At 37.5% G+C, this 19,460-nt stretch overlaps 1 pseudogene across 1 annotated transcript in view; it reads left to right on the forward strand.

Moving 5' to 3' along the window:
- The window catches only part of LOC110598024 (translation machinery-associated protein 16 pseudogene), a 51,568-nt pseudogene that overhangs the window by 2,648 nt on the left and 29,460 nt on the right, over window positions 1-19,460 (forward strand). Inside the window, exon 2 of the transcript XR_002483810.3 lies at window positions 7,606-7,801. The product of XR_002483810.3 is annotated as a translation machinery-associated protein 16 pseudogene (transcript). The remainder of the gene's footprint in view (window positions 1-7,605; window positions 7,802-19,460) is intronic.

The following is a 19,460-nucleotide window of genomic DNA, read 5'->3' on the forward strand; positions in this document are numbered from 1 at the left end:
ATATTTTTAAGAACATTTTAAACAGAAATCCAGGGCACCCTCTCAATGTAGGGTTATGGCAACATACCTAACACAATTAGTTTGCAGAGAAAACACAATTCTTTGATACAGGAGTAAAATCTGGATAACTATCTTCTCCATAAGGTCACTAATACATTTGTTTCTTTTCATCTAAAGTTCAATTTAGAAGTTCCTAGCTTTTTCCAGGAGTTTTTGACTGGGCAGGAGCCTGGTGCATATCTCCACTGATGAGTAGGTAGACATCTCCCTCCGCAATCTATTTGTGTTCATAGGATTTCTCTCTCTCTCTCTCTCTCTCTCTCTCTCTCTCTCTCTCTCTCTCTCTCTCTCTCTCTCTCCTTTCTTCTTTCCAGCTTTCCTTCCTTCCTTTCTTCCTTCTTGCTGTCTTTTGATGAGAGGAGGTAAGGAAGGAGAGTACACCAGGATACATCTTTTTGAAAAGTCAAAGTTACTAGGATATTAGGAGACAGCTAATAGAATGATCCTGGCTGAGATCAGGTGTTAGAGAGGAACCAGAGTCCCACTCCCAGGTTAATCTCATCATCCAGAAGGAATAAGTTTGGTTTGATGAGCTGAAATTCATAGTGGGGTCCACATGGATGTTGGAAGTACAGGGTCCTGAATACAGGGCTTGAATCTCTTCTGGTCACATTTACCCTGGCATTATAGGGAAAAAGCTTCATAGGAACCTGAACTAGAATGATTGGTCACCAGTATCTTCAGAATGAGGAGCCCAGAGATACTTTGGGCTAAGTATCCTGAGACTGAGTGTAACACTTGGAAGAATAAAAGGGATTAGCACATGAGGCTTTCTTTAACCAGCAGTTAGAGAGCAGTGCGTTAAAGGGTTCATCTCTGTACCTGCACGCTTTGTCAATACAACAGAGAAGACTTGACACCTGGGCCAGAATAAGAAGTCCTGAATGTTGTTGAGGTGCCAGGAGATGAAGAATCTCAGGAAGAAACTTTGGTTTTCTGGCTCACCAACAGAATTTGAACATTCCAACAAACTCAATTTGAGTTCGTCTGAGGTCTTCCCATGATTGAAATGAGGCTATGCATTTTTGGAATGAATACCACAAAAGCAATGTTGTGAACTTCCTAGTACATCATGTGGAGTTTCATGATGTTAGTATGTCTTATTAGTAGTGTTATGCTTGGATGTGACATGTCTCCCAAAAGCTCACATGTGAGACAATGCAAGAGGGTTCAGAGGAGAAACGACTGGGTTGTGAGATTCTTAACCCAATCAGTAAATTAATCCCTGATGGGATTAACTGGGTGGTAACTGGAGGCAGGTGGGGTGTGGCTGGAGGAAGTGGTTAATTAGGGGCGTGGCTATGGGGTATACATTTGGTATCTGGAGAGTAGAGCTCTCTGTGCTTCCAGTTCACCGTGATGTGAACTGTTTCTCTCTGCCATCCTCTCCTGCCATGATGTTCAACCTCACCTTGAGCCCCAAGGAATGAAGCCAGCCTTCTATGGACTAAGATCTCTGAATCTGTGAGCCCTCAAATAAACTTTTCCTCTTCTGCAGTTGTGCTCCTTGGGTCTTTAAGTCAGAGCAGCAAAAAAAAAAACTGACTAAAACAACTAGTAATATTAGTCTTGCTCATTTGATTACTGTATGTGTAAGTCAGGGTTCTCCAGAGAAACAGAACTAATTAGGGAGAGAATACAGGAAAAAGAAGGGAGAAAATAAGGAATTGGATCACAATTATGGAGACTGACATGTTCCAAGTTCCGCATTTGGCAAGCTAGAGACCCAAAAGTGCAAAGACTTAGTTTCAATTCTAAGTCCAAAGACTGGGAGAGCCAGTACTCTCCTGGAAGTTGGCAATGTCAAATTCAATGTTTTCATCTGATTCCAAAGGCAGGTCAAAACCTATGTCTCAGTTTGAAGAAAGTGAGGCAGAAGCAGTCCCTCTGATTGGCTTTTTTTGTTCTAGTTAGGCCTTCAACAGGGACAAGGCCCATCCACACACATTTAGGACAGCAATCTGCTTTATTCTGTCTATCAATTCAAATGTTAATCTCATCCAGGCAGTCTTAAGCATTCAGAATAGTGTTTGACTGAATATCTGGGCAACCTGAGTTCCATTCAATTTGGCGTATAATATTAATTGTCACAAGTGGAATCACCTGGTGGTTTTTCACTGACATTACTCTCACTATGATACTATCCATATACTTCAATCACAAGTGTCAAGACCGTGGAAGACAAGAAAAGAATAAGGAATTTTTACAAATCAGAGAAAACTCAGGAGAAATAACAATTCATTGTAGTGTGTGTTAATGCATAGGATCCTCGAATGGAAAATAAACTTCAGTAAAAAAAAAAATGGTGAAGTCAGTTTGTCATACATAGTTTAACCAGTAGCTTGTACCAGTGTTAATTTTCATAGTTTGATAATTGCATCAGGTCTATGCAAGATGTTAACATTAAAAAAATGTTATGAGGGATGCATAGATGTTTTCTGTAAGTCTCAAAGCTATTAAAAATGAAACTTCTTTTAAAATTAGAAAAAAATCATTTTGTACTCTTTTCTGCATATAGCTCACACTATGGTACATTCTAGCATTCTGGGCTCTGCCTGTCTGTGACTACTTTCTAGCCATGGGAAGGACAGGTAGGTCATTAGCTCTGCCATAAGCTTCATTTGTTGAGGGATAACTTTCCCAGAGTTCCTCAGCCCTCAGTAGAATACTGATCTGTCATGGTCTGTGCAGTTTCTCAGAGGGTTCCCAACTGGATCAAAACTCGGTTGTCACAGCAGTAACCCCATATGAACAACTGGGGTACTTGTAAATGTTTAACAATTGACACAAAAGAAAAGAAAAGAAAAAAAAAGGCCCAATAGTATTTGCCAATCTCCACCAAGGCTGCTTTGAAGCCACCAGTGTTATACCACTGAACATGGAGTTAGGAAGAAAAGTGCAGAAATACCACTCCATTCTATTTCTGACCTGTAGCTACAATGGCAATAAGTGGCCTCAAGAGAATAGATACTAGTGAAATAATTAGAAGTGATGATGAGTGTCTTTGTTTTTTAACATAATTGAAAGTTTCTATGTTATCATGCACCGCATAAAGGCATTTCAGTCAGTAAAGGACTGCTTATGCAAAGGTGATTCCATAAAATTACAAGGAGGATAAAAAATTCCTATGACCCACTGGTGCCTGGTCACTGTAATATCGTAGCACCATGCAGTAATCACATGTCTGTGGTGATGTTGGTGCAGTAAGTAACAAACTTACTGTGCTGCACATACAATTATATACAGGACATTATTCTTGGTAATGATAATAAATGATTATTACTGATTTAATATTTACTATTAATAATTATTTTAGAGTGTTGTCTGTCTACACACACACACACACACACACACACAAAAGTTTACTATAACGCAGTTTGCAGTGTTCTGTTGCCTCATTTAGCTCATGTTCACTGTGTCTCCTGACTGCATCATTTTCCTTAATGCTTGACTTACCGTCATGTTGTTCTGTTCATACTGGCCCCAAAGTCTACAAAATCCACTGCAAAGTTGTCAATTAGAGGCCATGTCAAATGATTGAACTAGAAACAAAATTAAAAGTGATTAAGGAGAAGGAAGGTGGGAAATCAAGAGATGGTTATTGCTTGCCAGCCAGGCATGTCCCCTTTTACTAGAGTGATGATCTTGAGGAACAAGAACAAAGTGACAGAAGCTATTAAAGGATCCAATGAGGCATTGAGACTATCAAAAATTCAAGAAGGACCTGTACTTCTAATAACCTAGATTGGAGATCAGTTCATTATCACCATGACAATTATAGCCCAAGCAAAAAGTTTGTTTGCAGTGTTGGGGAGGGAGGAAGACTGGTTACAACTAAAATGTTAAATTTACTGTTAGCTCTGGGTAGTTCAAATGATTCAAGGATGACTGTTCATTATGTAGTGTGAAAAGGATGGTAAGTCTGTGGGTGCTGATGTGAAAGCAGTAAAAGAATTTTTGGAAACTCTAGATAAGCTGATAATGAGTGAAAACAACTCACAAAGCAAATCTTGCACATGGACGGATCTTCCCACCAGCCTGGAAACAGTTATATTAAATCATAGATGTGTAGTAGGCAGTACCATCTAGGTTTGTGTAAGTACACTCTGATGGTCACACAATGATGAAATAACTTAGTGTTTTGCATTTCTCAGGAGTTATCCATCATCAAAAGATATGTGATTATAATTTATTTATTTTTTTAAACAATGACCGTGTTTAACAAATGGCTTGCAAAATTCTCAAAAAGTTGAATGGTTGTGACCTGGCTTCTGCACATGACAGTGCCATTAACACACCTTAACTAGCTTTGCTCCTCCCTATCCTCACTTCCCCACTTTCTCAACATCCCTGACATCAACTCCCAAATCAATCAATTGAACCTTTGTTTTGGGCTCTACTTTTAGTTGAACCCTAAACTGGTTAAAGGCCAAGAAATCCTAAGTATATTACTGGAATTTTAGGGTTTTCTTTATGGCAAATAACTTGGAAGCAAATGTTCTATGGTGCCAGTAAGAAATAATAATAATAGGAAGTATTTATTCAGTAAAGTCAGTCTTCTGTATCTGAGTTCTGCATCTATGGATTCAACCAAGTGGAAAATACCAGAAAAAAAAATAAATTGCTTTTCTGTTGAACATGTACAGACTTTTTCCCTTGTCATAATTCCCTAAACAATACAGTATAAAAACTAAATACATGGCATTTACATTGCATTAGGCAATGCAAGTAATCTAGAGATGATTTAAAATGTATGGGAGGATGTGAGTAGTTATATGAGAATAATATGCCCTTTTGTTAAATTTTTTTATTTCTATAAAGGACTTGAGCATCTGAAGATTTTGGTATCTGAGGGGGTCCTGGAACCAACCCCCACAACTATACTTACTCTGTGCCATGCACTGAGTCAAACTCTTCACATGGACCTTGGAAAAAACTAAAAGAGAGTAGAGCTATCATGACTCCAATGTAACAAAAGAAAATACTGAGATTTAGAGTCCTCAAGTCATGTCACAAAATCAGCAAGTGGCAGAGTAGATTGATGTGCAGCAAGTTTACTGCAGATCTGTGTTTTAGGCACAAGGTGAGATTAGCAGCTGCCTAAGAAACTCAAGGAGTTTGGCTGGAGCCTGGGATATCTAGAAGGCAAAGTCATTTGCATGACAGGTGGGGGACTGAGTTGCCAGGTCTGCAGAGGAGGAAGGTGTGCTGCTGGCACCAGTTGGCTGTTCAGGCCTGCTGTGTGTGCTGGAAGCAACACTTCTCCTAGGGACTTTGTGTTTAACGTATAAATAAACAATCCAAATGTAAATTGCAATCCTACAGTGCGATCCTCCCCACCCCGCTTTGGGATATAAAAAGTATCTGCAAACATATGTTTCTGCTAGATGTTTCTTTATGGTGCCCTCTCCACAATGATACTTAGAGACTGTGGGATGTTTTTTTTTTTTTCTTTCTAAGCCTGATTCTCTGATTTATCAATTACAAAGGACAGAAATATTACATGCAGGTTGAAGTTGGTGTCCGGAGAAAGAGGCGGCCTTTGTCTTTCGCTGCCCAGATACGTTTAAATGAGGGACTCAGACTCAGAAGTGAGCTTGGGGCTCTGCATATCAACAGTACCCATTTTTAATGAATGCTAAATTGAACAGACTTGTGGTCATAAGGTAGGACAGATAGGTTGCTTTTAATGAAAGTGTCCTGAAGAGGATCCTTCGTATGTACTTCCACATTACTTCCTGGTCTGAGGTCATTGCCATTATAACTAATGTTCATTATAATGCTATGGGCACTTCAAATACCAATTTTATTTTTCAACTTAAATGAAAGAAAACAACAAAACTATACACATCGAAGCAATCAGAAGGGTTTTTAATTTGATGAAGGCTTAAGCTTTCTCTGTTGAAGTTCCAAATCTCTGCTGCAATTGCTAGGCCAGCAGGTAACAAACAAGCAAATGAACATAAACAAAAACCCAAGGTGTTCCCTTTTCTCCTTGGAAACCTTTATACCAAGAAGTAGAGAGTAGCATTTTGGATGTAGTTGAGGTACTAGGTCACACAGTGGATCTTTATGGGGGGCTTTTTTTTCTGGTGAATTCAATATTAAAACCTAAGCAGACAGCCCTATTACAATCTGAATACAAAAGAGTTTTTGCCAGTTAGAGGTCCAGTGCAGTTTCTGAATGTGTGAATGGCATGCCTATGGCTTCCTGCTTCTCAGAAAGTCCTTTGAATGTTAACTCAGGAAGCTTAGGAAGAGTTTCCCGACAACTAAATGACCTTTGCACAGTTGAGAAGCAAAGTGTTAATAATTGAGCTGAACTGAGCTGCACTGGATATTAAATCTAGCAGCAAGCAGAGTAAATAATTACATTCTAATGTTTTCCAAAAATTAATGTACAATTTCACAACATTTTTGCTGTAGATTCAAATAACCTTTTAAAAAAAATATGGTAATCACAATGTTTCCCTTCCTAGAGGCACCTGCATTCCCCAGAAGCAATGAATCTTTCCCCCTATTTCTGTTCTGATCAGTAGAGTGTTCCATGAAAACAAACAAAAATGTATGTGCCCAGATCTATGGGGGATGCAATTCAAAATACACTGAATCACTTTTTTTGTTTCTCTATTATCATATTTTTTAAATATGTTTAATTAAGGAGCAGACTTTTTCACACTTGGCCAGGTTTGGGACTAGGTGAGTAAGTAAGGTACCTCTGACACAAAATTTAAGGACCTTAAGGTCATGCAGTGTTTGATCCAGTCCTGGGGAGGGATGGGGCTCCTGCCTAGGCCCACCTGCTGCAGTATACATTAGCCAAACCTGAGAGTAGTGGCCTGGGATTGCCAACACTTTACTCATTCATTTACTCAATGAGTTATTTATTGAGCATCTGATGTACACTTTACTCTTCTAGATGTTCAATAAACAAAAGTAAAATTTCTGGCTCTCACATTCAACAAACAATAAAAGAAATCATAATACATAAGACCTGATAAGGTATATGAGAAAGGGATAAGTACTCTGGCTATATTAAAGGGGAAAAAAAAGGAATAAAGAATAAAAGAGTGCCAGGAAGAGTTATGACTTTTGACAGAGACATCTAGATTATTGGGAATCTGTGGAGATCAGCAAGAAGAGGAGTGAGATCATCTGTTCTTCAGCAGGAACCTTCTGACTGCTTTGTTGATAATGGACTGCATAGGAAGGCATAAAAGCGAAGAAAGGAAGACTAGTTGGAAACTACAGTAATATTCTATGTCAAAGATGATAGTAGGTTGGACCAGGTGAAGACCTGCATTCTAATTTTGGATAAATTTGAGATTTGTGAAAGATATCTAATGGAAGATCTTGAGAAAGTGTTTGCATATGTGAATCAGAGGAGATGTTGATGCTGAAGATAAATATTTTGTTTGTTTTACATTACAGGAGATTGAACCCACGGGGAGACTACCATTGAGCTACATCCCAAGTCTTTATTTTGAGACAAGTTCTTGCTAAATTGCATACACTGGCCTCAAACTTTCCATCCTTCTGTTTCAGCCTCCCAAGTTGTATATTTTGGAATCAACAGCATGAAGAGGTTATCTGAAACATGAAAATGAATGACATCTTGAAAGGGGTGAGAAAGGAAAATGCAGAGAAGGGAAGAGATCTGAAGACTGAGTACTGGAGCCTTCCAGTGTCAAGACAAGGTCAAGATGAAGAACTAACAAAAGATTAGAGAAGCAACTGCTAGGTAGGTACAAAGAAAACCAGGGAAGATGCCCACAGAAAGCCATGTAAGAAGAGTTTCCTGGAAGAGAGACGCCATGTTTCTCACATATGTTGCTAACAGTCACAAAAGATGAGGGCCAAATGTCCATTGGTGGGTTACACAATATGGATCCCATCAGGGACATTTGGTAACAGGAGGTTGAGTGGGGCACTGGGAAAAAGAAAGAAGTGAGAAAATTGGAAATACTAAGAATTAACAAAATTTTCAAGCAGCTTTTGTGTAAAGGAAAGTTAGAGAAATTGTATGTTGGCTTTGAGTAAAAACAAAATCAAGAAAATATTTTCAAATAAGATCAGAGAAATGAGAGATGGAAAAAATAATAGTGTGTTTCTATTCTGGTGGGAACTGGCTCTTGCCAGGTTTATTATTCTGTTGGGCTCCTCTGCCATTAACATACTATTTTACCAGGAATATATTTATCTAGGTAGCAAATAATTTAATTATTTTCATGGAATGAATGAATTTGAGATTATTTTGATAGTAAGAAAAGCTGATGGATGTTAATATACAAGATAAGAAACTAAAATCAGCACCCTGGGATGGGAAAGTAGGTGGATGTAGTCAACAATCCAAAGAGTTCTGAAGGAAGTGGAGAAGATGAAGATATCAGCCAATGAAACATTAATTGTATGTTACTCATGAGTAATAAATTGCATGTCAGAACTTCATCACCACAGGAACTATAATATTATAAGGTCCCTAATCCAGTTATTGCATCAATACCAGGTAATATAATCGCTTGCATTTTTTTTAAAGGAGTTCTTAAAATGGAAGTGAGGTCTCTAGAATCAAGTAAATAGCAGCCATAAATTTATGCTAGATATTTTAGATTAGTTCACTGTTGTCAATCAGAGTCCCAATCTTGCTAGGGTGAGTGAGAAATGAAATCTCATTCATTACTGGGTATAGAAGTTTTGTCAGAAATGTCCTAATGGTACAGCTAATGTCCTAATGTCCAGTTTACACAGTCCAGATCTTTCAGGGAGATGCTTTAACTTGTGAAATACGGTGGTCATCATGATATGCCTGTGTGGGAAAGTCAACATAATTGGTCCTTTGAAGATAGGTAACCAAGAGCATGTCTGCAGAGACTAGAAGCCTATGTCTTTAGCCTTTCTTCATAATTAAATGCATCAAGCTGCTTGTTTTCCTCATGTCAGTTTTCTATCCTAGGCAGAGAGATGGCAGGAATATGGGGGAATAAGTTTTGGTCCCTGGGGGTGGTGGTGAGGGAACCCTCCTTCAGTCTTGGACGATTTCTCTCTGCCCCTGATGCACAGTTTCTGCCTCTATTACAACTAGCACTTTTCCCCATCTTCCCTTGTATTAGTCAGCTTAGGCAAGTTATATGTTACTAACAAGTATCTCCAAACTCTCTGTGAGCTTGCCTCCCAATGGTGTGTTTCTTAGCCATGTTTCATGCAGATTGGATATGGTTGTGATTTCTATCTTCTTCCCAGTGGATTTGTGTTGTTGGAACTGCTCCTATCTGGCCTAATGGCAAAGAGTACAACCATGAAATACTCTTAAGGTTTCTCTTTGCAAATTTCTCATATCACTTCTGCTCACAGTTTCTTGTCTAAAACACGTAACATGGCCAAACTTGATGCTGATGATTGGGGGGGGGGGGTCTGCTACTCACTGAGAAAGCCATCAAAAAAGTGGTAACAATAATACAACTATCCTCAGGGACACTTTAGGGAAACAAAATATCGAGACTCTTTCCTGGAGGTGGGAAAGCAGTAATAAGAAAACCAGTTAGCATTTTCTCTTATTGACTCCATTTGCTATTAGCAAGCACTTTGAGGTTATACAGATTCTTGTGGAAATTTTGGAAAGTGGGTTTAACAGTTCTATAATACTACCAAGCAGGCTTTAACCAAGCACATAACACACTTTAACTCATCCAACCCTTAGAACAACTCCATGAGGTAGAGACTATTTTTATTCCCACTCTCTCATTTTTATAAGTAGAGGGATTTAAGCACAAAGATAATGTCACTTGTTAGGAAAGCACCAATAATGAATTGTGAGTGCAGGACTGGGACTTCGGTGTTTAGCTCTAGGATCTGAGCTCTTACCTACTATTCTATAGTATTACTGAGGATTAGACCCATCAGACAGTACTTATGGGATCCTAATAAAAGAATAGTTGGCAATCATTCGGATTCATTCTATATAATAGCTTTCTAAAGATATCTGGAAAATACATGTTTTTTTTTTCTGTTTCCTTTGAAACCAAAAGTCTTGCTGTGTCATTTTCAGATTAAAGCTCAATTAAGGTAATAAAACACTCGTGCTATTGGACTTTCAGTAAGGAGGTTACAGCCATAATCATTTACTCCTAGGAGACAATTATCTTTCCAGATGCTCAGCTGTGATTTTTTTTATTCATTTACTAGAATTTCTGAACCCAAATCTATCCATATCTTGTTGTGAGTGCAGTGTCTCAAATTATTAAAGTTATACATGAAGATGCCACAGCAGAAATTTCTGCCTGCATTCACTGCTTTCTGTCTGTCTTCCTTTCTTTCTCCTACACCTGATGTGAGAATTGGGGTTTATGAGTGCAGCAATCTCAGCATGCACTGCTAAAAGGACCCTTCCTCCCTCCGTCACCAGGATGGTGCTGTTCTGGGAGCAGAACAGGTGCACTGCTGTGCAGTTTCCAGGATGCAATGCCACATGGCCACATCCACATCCGTGCTTTTCCTTTACTTTTCTACACATACCCAAACAAACAGAGAGCCCAACACAAACACTCTTGAGATGCATACATACACATGCAGGCATGCACACACATTCCTTTTAATCTTTTGTTTTCTAGATGTGTCCCTTTCTGAATGCTAATTGGAAGTTAATGGGACATAGTGCTAGGGGGGAGCTGCCTCAAGAAGTCCCATAAAAACAGTGATGACTGCCAATTGCAGGTATTCCAATTTTTTTCCTTTTTAAGGGGCTTAAACTTGGGGGACTTCATTAAAAAAAAATAATGTGCTTTCTTCATTCCTCTTTACTGTAATTGAGTTATGAGCTCTTTGTTTATTACCTTATAAAATATTTTTAATTGATTTGATGCTGGCATACAAGGGTCTGCCTACAGTTTGACCAAAGTGTTCCCTTGAAACAGAATAGATTTGTATTTGGTTAAACTCCTTGGGCCTCTATGCTTTCCACCTGAAAATACATGCCTCTGTCTCTTCTGGAAGTTTATTCAGTCACCGAACATTGAATAACATATTGCATATTGCCCATGTCCGTTCTCTCTGTCCTCTCTTGCTTACCTCCTCTTAGATAAATGCTGGAACCTCTCACCACATCCCCATGGTGCCTAGAATTTCTTTCTTTTTTTCCATCTCTTCAGACTCTGAGCTCCTTTCTGGAAAATTGCTCGGAACCCTCTTCAATTTACAACTGTCGCAGCCAGTTCTAACCTGCTAATGAGCTATTGAGTTTTTAACTTAAACCTCCGCATTTCTCATTTCTAAAAATTGTACTTTGATTTTTCTTCTTTTCTTCTTGTCATCTTTTTTTTTTTCAGAATCTTGTTATTTCCCAATGGTTTCCATCTTTATCATCAATTTAGGTGTGTGTGTGTGTGTGTTTGTGTGTTTGTGTGTGTGTGTATAATATTACTATTGAAGTAGTTCAAGTTCTTGGGGTTTTAACCCTGTTGTTTGTTGTGCCTGATGTGAGACTTATGGTGAATATTTCATGTGTGTTTTGTAATTAAATTTTTTGTCATCAAATTATAGTGCATTCTGATATAATGTATAAGTGTGGATTATAATTTGCTCCAATTCAGTTCTCAGTGCTTCCTCTTTCTCCACTTTCCTCCCTTCTCCTGTTCCCTTTCCTCTACTCTAATGCTTCCTTCTATTTATTTGCTTTTTTTTTTTTTCAATTAGTGCTTTAGGGGCTGGGGTTGTGGCTCAGTGGTAGAGTCCTCACCTTGTATGCATGAGGCACTGGATTTGATCTAGCACCACATAAATATAAAATACAGATATTGTGTCAACCTAAAACTAAAAAAAATATTTTTTAAAATTAATGTTTTATAGCTAAACATTGAGGTGAAATTAACTGTGGTATATTCATATAGGTACATAGGCTAGTTTGGTCGATTTCATTCCACCAGTCCTCCTTTTTCCCATCTTCCCTTCCTTTCAATCCCCTTTTCTACTCCACTGATCTATTTTCATAGGATTCCCCTAATACACCTTTCCCACTTATTTTGGTCAAGCTTCTAAATATGAGAGAAAGCATTCAATCTCCTTGATTTTCTGAGTCTGGCTTATTTTGCTTAGCGTGGTATTCTTTAGTTCTATTCATTTTCCTTCAAATGACATAATTTTGTTCTTCTTTATGGCTGAGTTAGACTCAGTTGTGTGTGTGTGTGTGTGTGTGTGTGTGTGTGTGTGTGTGTGTGTGTATCACATTTTCTTTATCTATTCATCTGCTAATAAGAATCTGGGCTGGTTCCATTACCTGATTGTTGTAAATTGTGCTGCTATAAACATTAATGTGGCTGTATCACTACAGTATGTGATTTTAGTTCTTTTGGATAAATACTGAAAAGTGGGATTGCTGCCTCTTATGGTATTTCAATTACTAGTTTTTTGAGGAATTTCCATACTGTTTTCCAGAATGGTTGCAATAATTTGCAGTCCCCCAAAAAACATTAGTGTACCTTTTTCCCCACCACCTTGCTAACATTTGTTTTTATTATTTGTATTCTTGATAATTGTATTCTTGATAATTCTGATTGGAATGAGATGAAATCTCATTATAGTTTTAATCTGCATTTTTTTCAAATATTTGTTGGCCATTGTATGTATTTCTTCTTTTGAGAGGTGTCTATTTAGTTCTTTGCCCAGTTGTTTTTTTTTTTTTCTTTTTGTCTTAGGGTTAAGTTTTTGAGTTCTTTATATATTCTGGATATTAATCTTGTGTCTGAGAAACAGGTATCAAAGATATTCTTCCATTCAGTGTGCTCTCTCTTCATGTTCTTTATTGTTTCCTTAGCTATGCAGAAGCATTTTTATTTGATACCATCCTACTTAATGATTCCTGACTTGATTTCTTGTACTTTTAGAGTCTTGTTAAGGAAATTGATACCTGTGCCAATATCTTGGAATGTTGAACTTAGATTTTCTTCTAGCAGTGGCAGTGTTTCTGGTTTAATTCCTAGGTATTTTATCCATTTTGAGTTGACTTTAGTGAGGTTGAGCAATAGAGATCTAGATTCATTCTTCTACACATGGATATCCAATTTTACCCCTTAAAAGACAATCTTTTCTTCAATGAATGTTTGTGTCACCTTTGTTGAATATCAAATGGCTGTATCTTTTTGGGATCTGTTGCTATGTCTTCTATCCTAATAGTCTCCATGTCTGTTTTGGTGTTAATACCACACCACTTTTGTTACTATAGCTCTGTATTATTATTTGAAGTCTGGTATTGTGATACCTCTAGCATCATTCTTCTTGCTTAGAATTGCTTTGGTCATTCTGGGTCTCTTATTGCAAATAAATGTTAGCACTGTCACTGGAGAGTAGGCAGCTTAAACTCCAAATCTTAGTTTTTGAATCTCAACCAAAGAAAATTTAAAGCCAGACACAAAAAGTCAAGGAAGAGAATTTTAGTATGAGTGAAATTATAGTAAGGTTTAAGCAAAGAACATTCTTGAGAAAAAAATGGGTCATCTCTGAGCAGAGAAAGATGAAAGAAATAATGCTACTTCCAAATTTATTGCTGTTTTATGCTGTCTTGAGAACTAGGTTCCACCTTCTGCAGTCTTCACCAATCAAATATTTGATTCTTCCTTCACATTGGTTGGGGAGCTTTGACCCTACTTGGTCTTTCTGCATCTGTCATGGTGACCATCCCATTCAGGGGGGGAGGGGGCTTCATCTACAAGTGGGTGCTGGAGTCAATGACCTGAAAAACTTCATCTTAGTGCATCTGCACTACTAAAAAGATTTCCCTTCTGATTTACTCTGAGAAACCTATGGCTATAAAGCCTGGCTGTACAATGATCTCAGTTAAACTTTTTAGGAGTTAACTCTTTTGATCTTTCCTTCTTGACATATTTCTTAACTAGCTCCCTTTGTTTCCATGTGTTTATTCTCAGAGTTGGTACTCCTGCTTTTTTTTTTTTCATAAGTTACTCAATTGTTCATTAGCCTTAAAAGAAATTTAAAGAGGACCCTGCTATATTATTGGTTTACATACCACTGCTACCTAACATAACTATTTTTTTCTAGTTCTGTGAAGAATGTCATTGATGTTTTGCTGAGAATTACATTGAACTTGTATAACACTTTTGGTAGTATGGTCATTTTGATAATATTAATTATACCCATCCAAAAACATGGGAAGTTTTCCATCTTCTAAGGTTTTCTGCAATTTCTTTATTCAGTACTCTGTAGATTTCATTGTAGAGGTCTTTTACCTCCTTGGTTATATTCCCAAGTATTTTATTGTTGTTGTTGAGGTTATTGTGAATGGGATAATCTTCCTAATTTCTTTCTCAGTAGATTCATTATTCGAGTACAGGGAAGCAATTTATTTATGTATGTTGATCTTGTATTCTGCTACTTTACTAATTTTGTTTATCAGCTCTAGAAGTCTTTGGGTGGAGTTTTTTTGGGGGTCTTGTAGATATAGGATCATGTTATCAGCAAACAGAGATAGTTAACTTATTTTCTTATTTGTATGCCTTTAATGTTTTTCTCTTCTCTGATTGATTTGGCTAGAGTTTCAAGGAATATGTTGAATAGGAATAGTGACAGTGTCTTGTTCCTGATTTTAGAGCAAATACGTTCAGTTTTTCTCCGACCAGTATGACGTTGGCCCTGCATTTGTTGTATATAGCCTATACAGTGTTGAGTAAGTTCCTTCTATCACTAATTTCTCTAGTGTTTTCAACGTGAATGTGTGTGTTTCCTAATTTTTGACTGAAAATTAATTTCCCACAAGGCTTGTTTTCCATATAGAGACCCCTCGTCTTTGCTTATAGCTATGTCTCTTGTGTGTGTGTATGATTTTCTGTTCATTCCCCCCAAGGCATATCACACTAAAAATAAATCCATACAGCCCTCCAAGTAGTTGTTCCATGAGAGTTTCTGAATTAGCTTAGTTTGCCAAGTTGCCAGAATTGGAAGAAAAATTAAACTACTGTGTTTGCATTTTTCAGTTCAACCCTTTCAGTATCAATAAATCTCTGTTTCATGACAGGCATTTCTTAAAACCATTCTGTGGACACTTCAACTCTTTAACTTGGCCAGCAAAAATATTGGTCACAAGATAGTGGTTAAAAAAACAACCTTTGGAAGTAGATAGCCCAAGCTGGAATTCCAGTTCTTTCATTTACTAGTTGGATAATTTTGGCCAGGTTACTTAAATTTCATGATCCTTGATTTTTTCATGAAAGAAAAAAAAATTTAAGGAATAAAGAAGAGGAAAAAAAGACAAAATAGAAGCCTCATTGAATTGTATAAAATATGTATATAAAGCATTCTGCATAATGCTTGGCACATAGTATGAATTTCAGAAATGTTAGTTTCTCTTCTCTGATCAGAGACAGCTTTCCAAGCTACTTAAAATATCTCTAAAGCACCTTTGTTGTATTCTGAGCTAAGAACTAAGACTATATTTCCATTTGATTAAATTCATGTTAAACTGACCAAACACCTATGGGGTACCATGTAGCTATGGACTGAATATTAGTGTCCTCCCAACTCACATATGGAAACCCTAATCTTCAGTGTGATGGTGTTTGGAGAAGGGCAGTTAATGAGAGCAAAACCCTCATGATGGGATCAGTGCCCTTTTAAGAGACAGGAAAAACCTTGCTTTTCTTCTCTCTGCTTTCTTTTGTATGAAGGCATAGCAAGAAGATGGACATGTACACATCAGGAAGCAGGCCCTCACCAGACACTGGAGCTTGGGCTTGGTCTTCCTACTTCTAGAACTGTAATAAATAAATATATGTTGTTTATACTACCTAGTGTATGGTAATTTGTCATAGCAACACAAACTGATTGAGATACGAGTATGGTGCTAAGTTCCAAGTCAGATTTTTCTACCAACCAATTGACAAATATGTCACCTTCTATACTCAGTTTCTTAGGGTAAAGATGATCTTTCAGATCCTTTGTAAGTCTCAAACATTTTATAATCGAACGTATAGTCAGAAAAGTGTAGTATTTCCATTCAAATTTTAATGATTGAAGTTATCTCACAGATTCAGAAAGATACAAAAAAGAGGAAAACACACAGATTTTTGTAAGTTCCAGCGACTCTGATTTGGGTGGAGCTGGTGTGGAGGAGAGTGAGAAGGACAGGCTAGGGAGCCACTCTGCAATTGAGTGATTGCAGACTATCCAGGGCAATCCTGACAATGACATTTCAAAAATCAATTCAAAGATCCCCATCTATCTTCTGTCTCCAGGGAAGTGTACTTCTTGTCAGTTGTAGCATTTCAAACAGATATTACCCAGATTTTTATAAAAAGCATGAGATACATTTGAATGGTTGTGACTGAAAGAGCTTGAATCAGCTGGCACTTCATTGTAACAGGAGTTGATTCAAAATAGACATTCATCACCTGTACCACTCTGCTCCAGAGAATCGCTCAGCAACAAAACACACTGCCATAATCCCTAACAAAAGAAACCACTGTTCAGTAACCACTGAATTATTTGTTGAGGTTTTATGCCTGGAACACAGAAATATAATTCTCCTTCCAATATCCCCTCAACTGAAATACATATCATTGGATTTTAATGTAGCAAACCTAATCTATAGGCTTCTGACAGGAAGACAAACTTCCCATGGGCAGAGATGTCTTTGGTTTCTTTGAGACATTTGTGTTATTTTTACACTTGTATATCAGCATAGAAGAGTAATATTTGCTCTCATTCTATTCCCCAGAAAAATTTAATTTTTAAAAGCCTTTCAGGGGGGAAAAGTAATAATAATACAGGTAATCAAAACATGAAACAAGGTTCAATTTCACCACCATTTCCCAAGATTGCTCCCAACGTAATGTTTACCAAGAGGGACTAATTTGATAGATAAACCAGGCACCTATGCTGGGTATTAAAACCATCAAAACAACATTAGTTTGCAAATCACAGCTGAACCTTAATGAAATCATTTCTAATAACAGAATATAGAACTTAAAGCCGCTTCTTAGAAGAATATGATTTTGTCTACCTAGATTAAAATATTTCCCCTGTTAGTTGTCAGGGAGAATTAATTTATAATGAGGGTTATATAAAACAGGTTGAAATAGCTCCTTAGAGAGGACTATTTTATGGATCTGTAACCAGAGCTGAACAATTTGAGACCTTTACTAGTGCATCAGATTTATAATAAAAGACAAGTGACAGTCTTTTAGTTCATAGTATTTCTCAGCTTTGATAAAACTACATTTCTGCATAAGATTCTCTTAATACTGCTAAAATTTTTGTTCCTTTCAAATTAAAGCTACACACAAATTTTATAATTTCTTGTATATGTTTTCTATGCTATATTTAGTAGTGTTTAGTAGTGGCCAAATTAGGCACCCCCTTTAGGCCACATGGTCCTGTGGGGACTTCTGTTCACCTAAGGATGACAGCACAGTGAGTCAGGGAGAGAAGGAGAGAGAGAGAGAGAGGGGGGGAGAGAGAGAGAGAGAGAGAGAGAAAGAGAGAGAGAGAGAGAGAGAGAGAGAGAGAGAGAGAGAGAGAGAGAGAGAGAGTTAGTTTTGTGGGTGGGAAATAGAAGATAAAAGTATTTAAATCAATGTCATGACACATACAGGTTCAAGAGTCAAGCAACTGTGGTGTGTGCTTGAAAAATTGTAAAATTTTACCAAATTAGAGTAAGAGAAAATCCAAAGTTAGTTAGTGGCTAGACAGAAACTGGGGAGCTGTAGATTTGCACCAGAATTCTGGAAACACACACACAAAAATGTTAATTCTTTATATTTCCAAATTCTTAAAATAAAAATGACTTAACACTGATCTGCTAACAATTAAAGAAAATATACACAGTCGCATTTTTCTGGTCATTTTTTCTTACTTGTACATGAATTCTGAAAAGTTTATGAGGCACTTCTGATGTTTGGTGTTTTGTACTTGCTGCTCTGGAGCTGTCTGGCAGTAACATTGCTCCATTCGTGAGGAACACTGCAGCGTCCAGGGCTTAGCCTTCCAGAACACATGTGCATCTGAGTTCCTTACCTCTCTACTTCCTGCCACTTCAACTCATTTGTTGCCCCAGCATCACAGGAAGTAAGAATTGTTCTCTCTCTGAAATTGAGTCACACTACTCTTCTCAAAATATCAATTTCTATCCTCTCACACAGACCCTTGCCTCCAAAATGTCACAGGGTATCGTGTGACATTCCAGAGACACAATGGGATTATTAATCTCCATTATTACCAGGGCAAAGAATTCAGAGGAGAGATACTTAGTTGTCCTGCCAGAAGATGAACAGAAGGAATGTTTAGCTATTCATTCTTTGCAGTATATTTAACATAAGACGATGAAGTGATATCTGAGTGAGCTCTCTTGTTATGTTGGCCTCTTAAGGAGCTTGAACTTCATCCTTTTTAAATTTATTCTTTTTAGTTGTACATGACAGTAGAATGTATTCTGACATATATACATGGAGTATAACTTTTCAAGTGTGTGGTTATACATGGTATGGAGTTACACTGGTTGTATTTGAACATAGGAAAGTTATGTCCAATTCATTCTACTGTCTTTCCCATTCTCATCCCTCCTCCCTTTCCCCAACTTCCCCCTGTCAAATCTGATGACCCACCCCGCCACACACACACACCTGCGCCTATTGTGAGTCATCATCTGCATATCACAACATTCAATCTTTGTTTTATTGGGATTGGCTTATTCCACTTAGCATGATAGTCTCCAGTTCCATTTATTTACTGGAAAATGCTGTAATTTCATTCTTCTTTATGGATGAGGAATAGTCCATTGTGTATATGCACCACATTTTCTTTATCCATTCATCTATTGAAGATACCTAGATTGGTTCTATAACTTAGCTATTATTTTTTTTCTTTCTTTTTTTATTATTAGTTGTTCAAAACATTACAAAGCTCTTGACATATCATATTTCATACATTTGATTCAAGTAGATTACGAACTCCCATTTTTACCCTATATACATAATGCAGATTCACATCGGTTATACATCCACTTTTTTACCTACTGCCATACTAGTGTGTGTTGTATCCTGCTGCCTTTCCTATCCTCTACTATCCCCCATCCCCTCCCCTCTCCTCCCATCTTCTCTCTCTACCCCATCTACTGTACTTCATTTCTCTCTCGTTTTTTTCCCCTTTCCCCTCACTTCCTCTTCTATGTAATTTTGTGTAACAATGAGGGTATAACTTAGCTATTATGGATTGAGTTGCTGTAAACATTGATGTGTTGCAGTGTCACTATAGTATGATGATTTTAAGTCCTTTGGTATAAACTGAGGGGTGGGATAGCTGGGTCAAATGGTGATTCTATTCTAATTTTCTGAGGAATCTCCATACTGCTTTCCAGAGTGGTTGCACCATTCTGTAGGCTCTGTCTTCACATTGAAATTCAT

This window comes from Ictidomys tridecemlineatus, chromosome 4, assembly GCF_052094955.1.
Source record: "Ictidomys tridecemlineatus isolate mIctTri1 chromosome 4, mIctTri1.hap1, whole genome shotgun sequence".
NCBI classification, from domain to species: Eukaryota; Metazoa; Chordata; class Mammalia; order Rodentia; family Sciuridae; genus Ictidomys; species Ictidomys tridecemlineatus.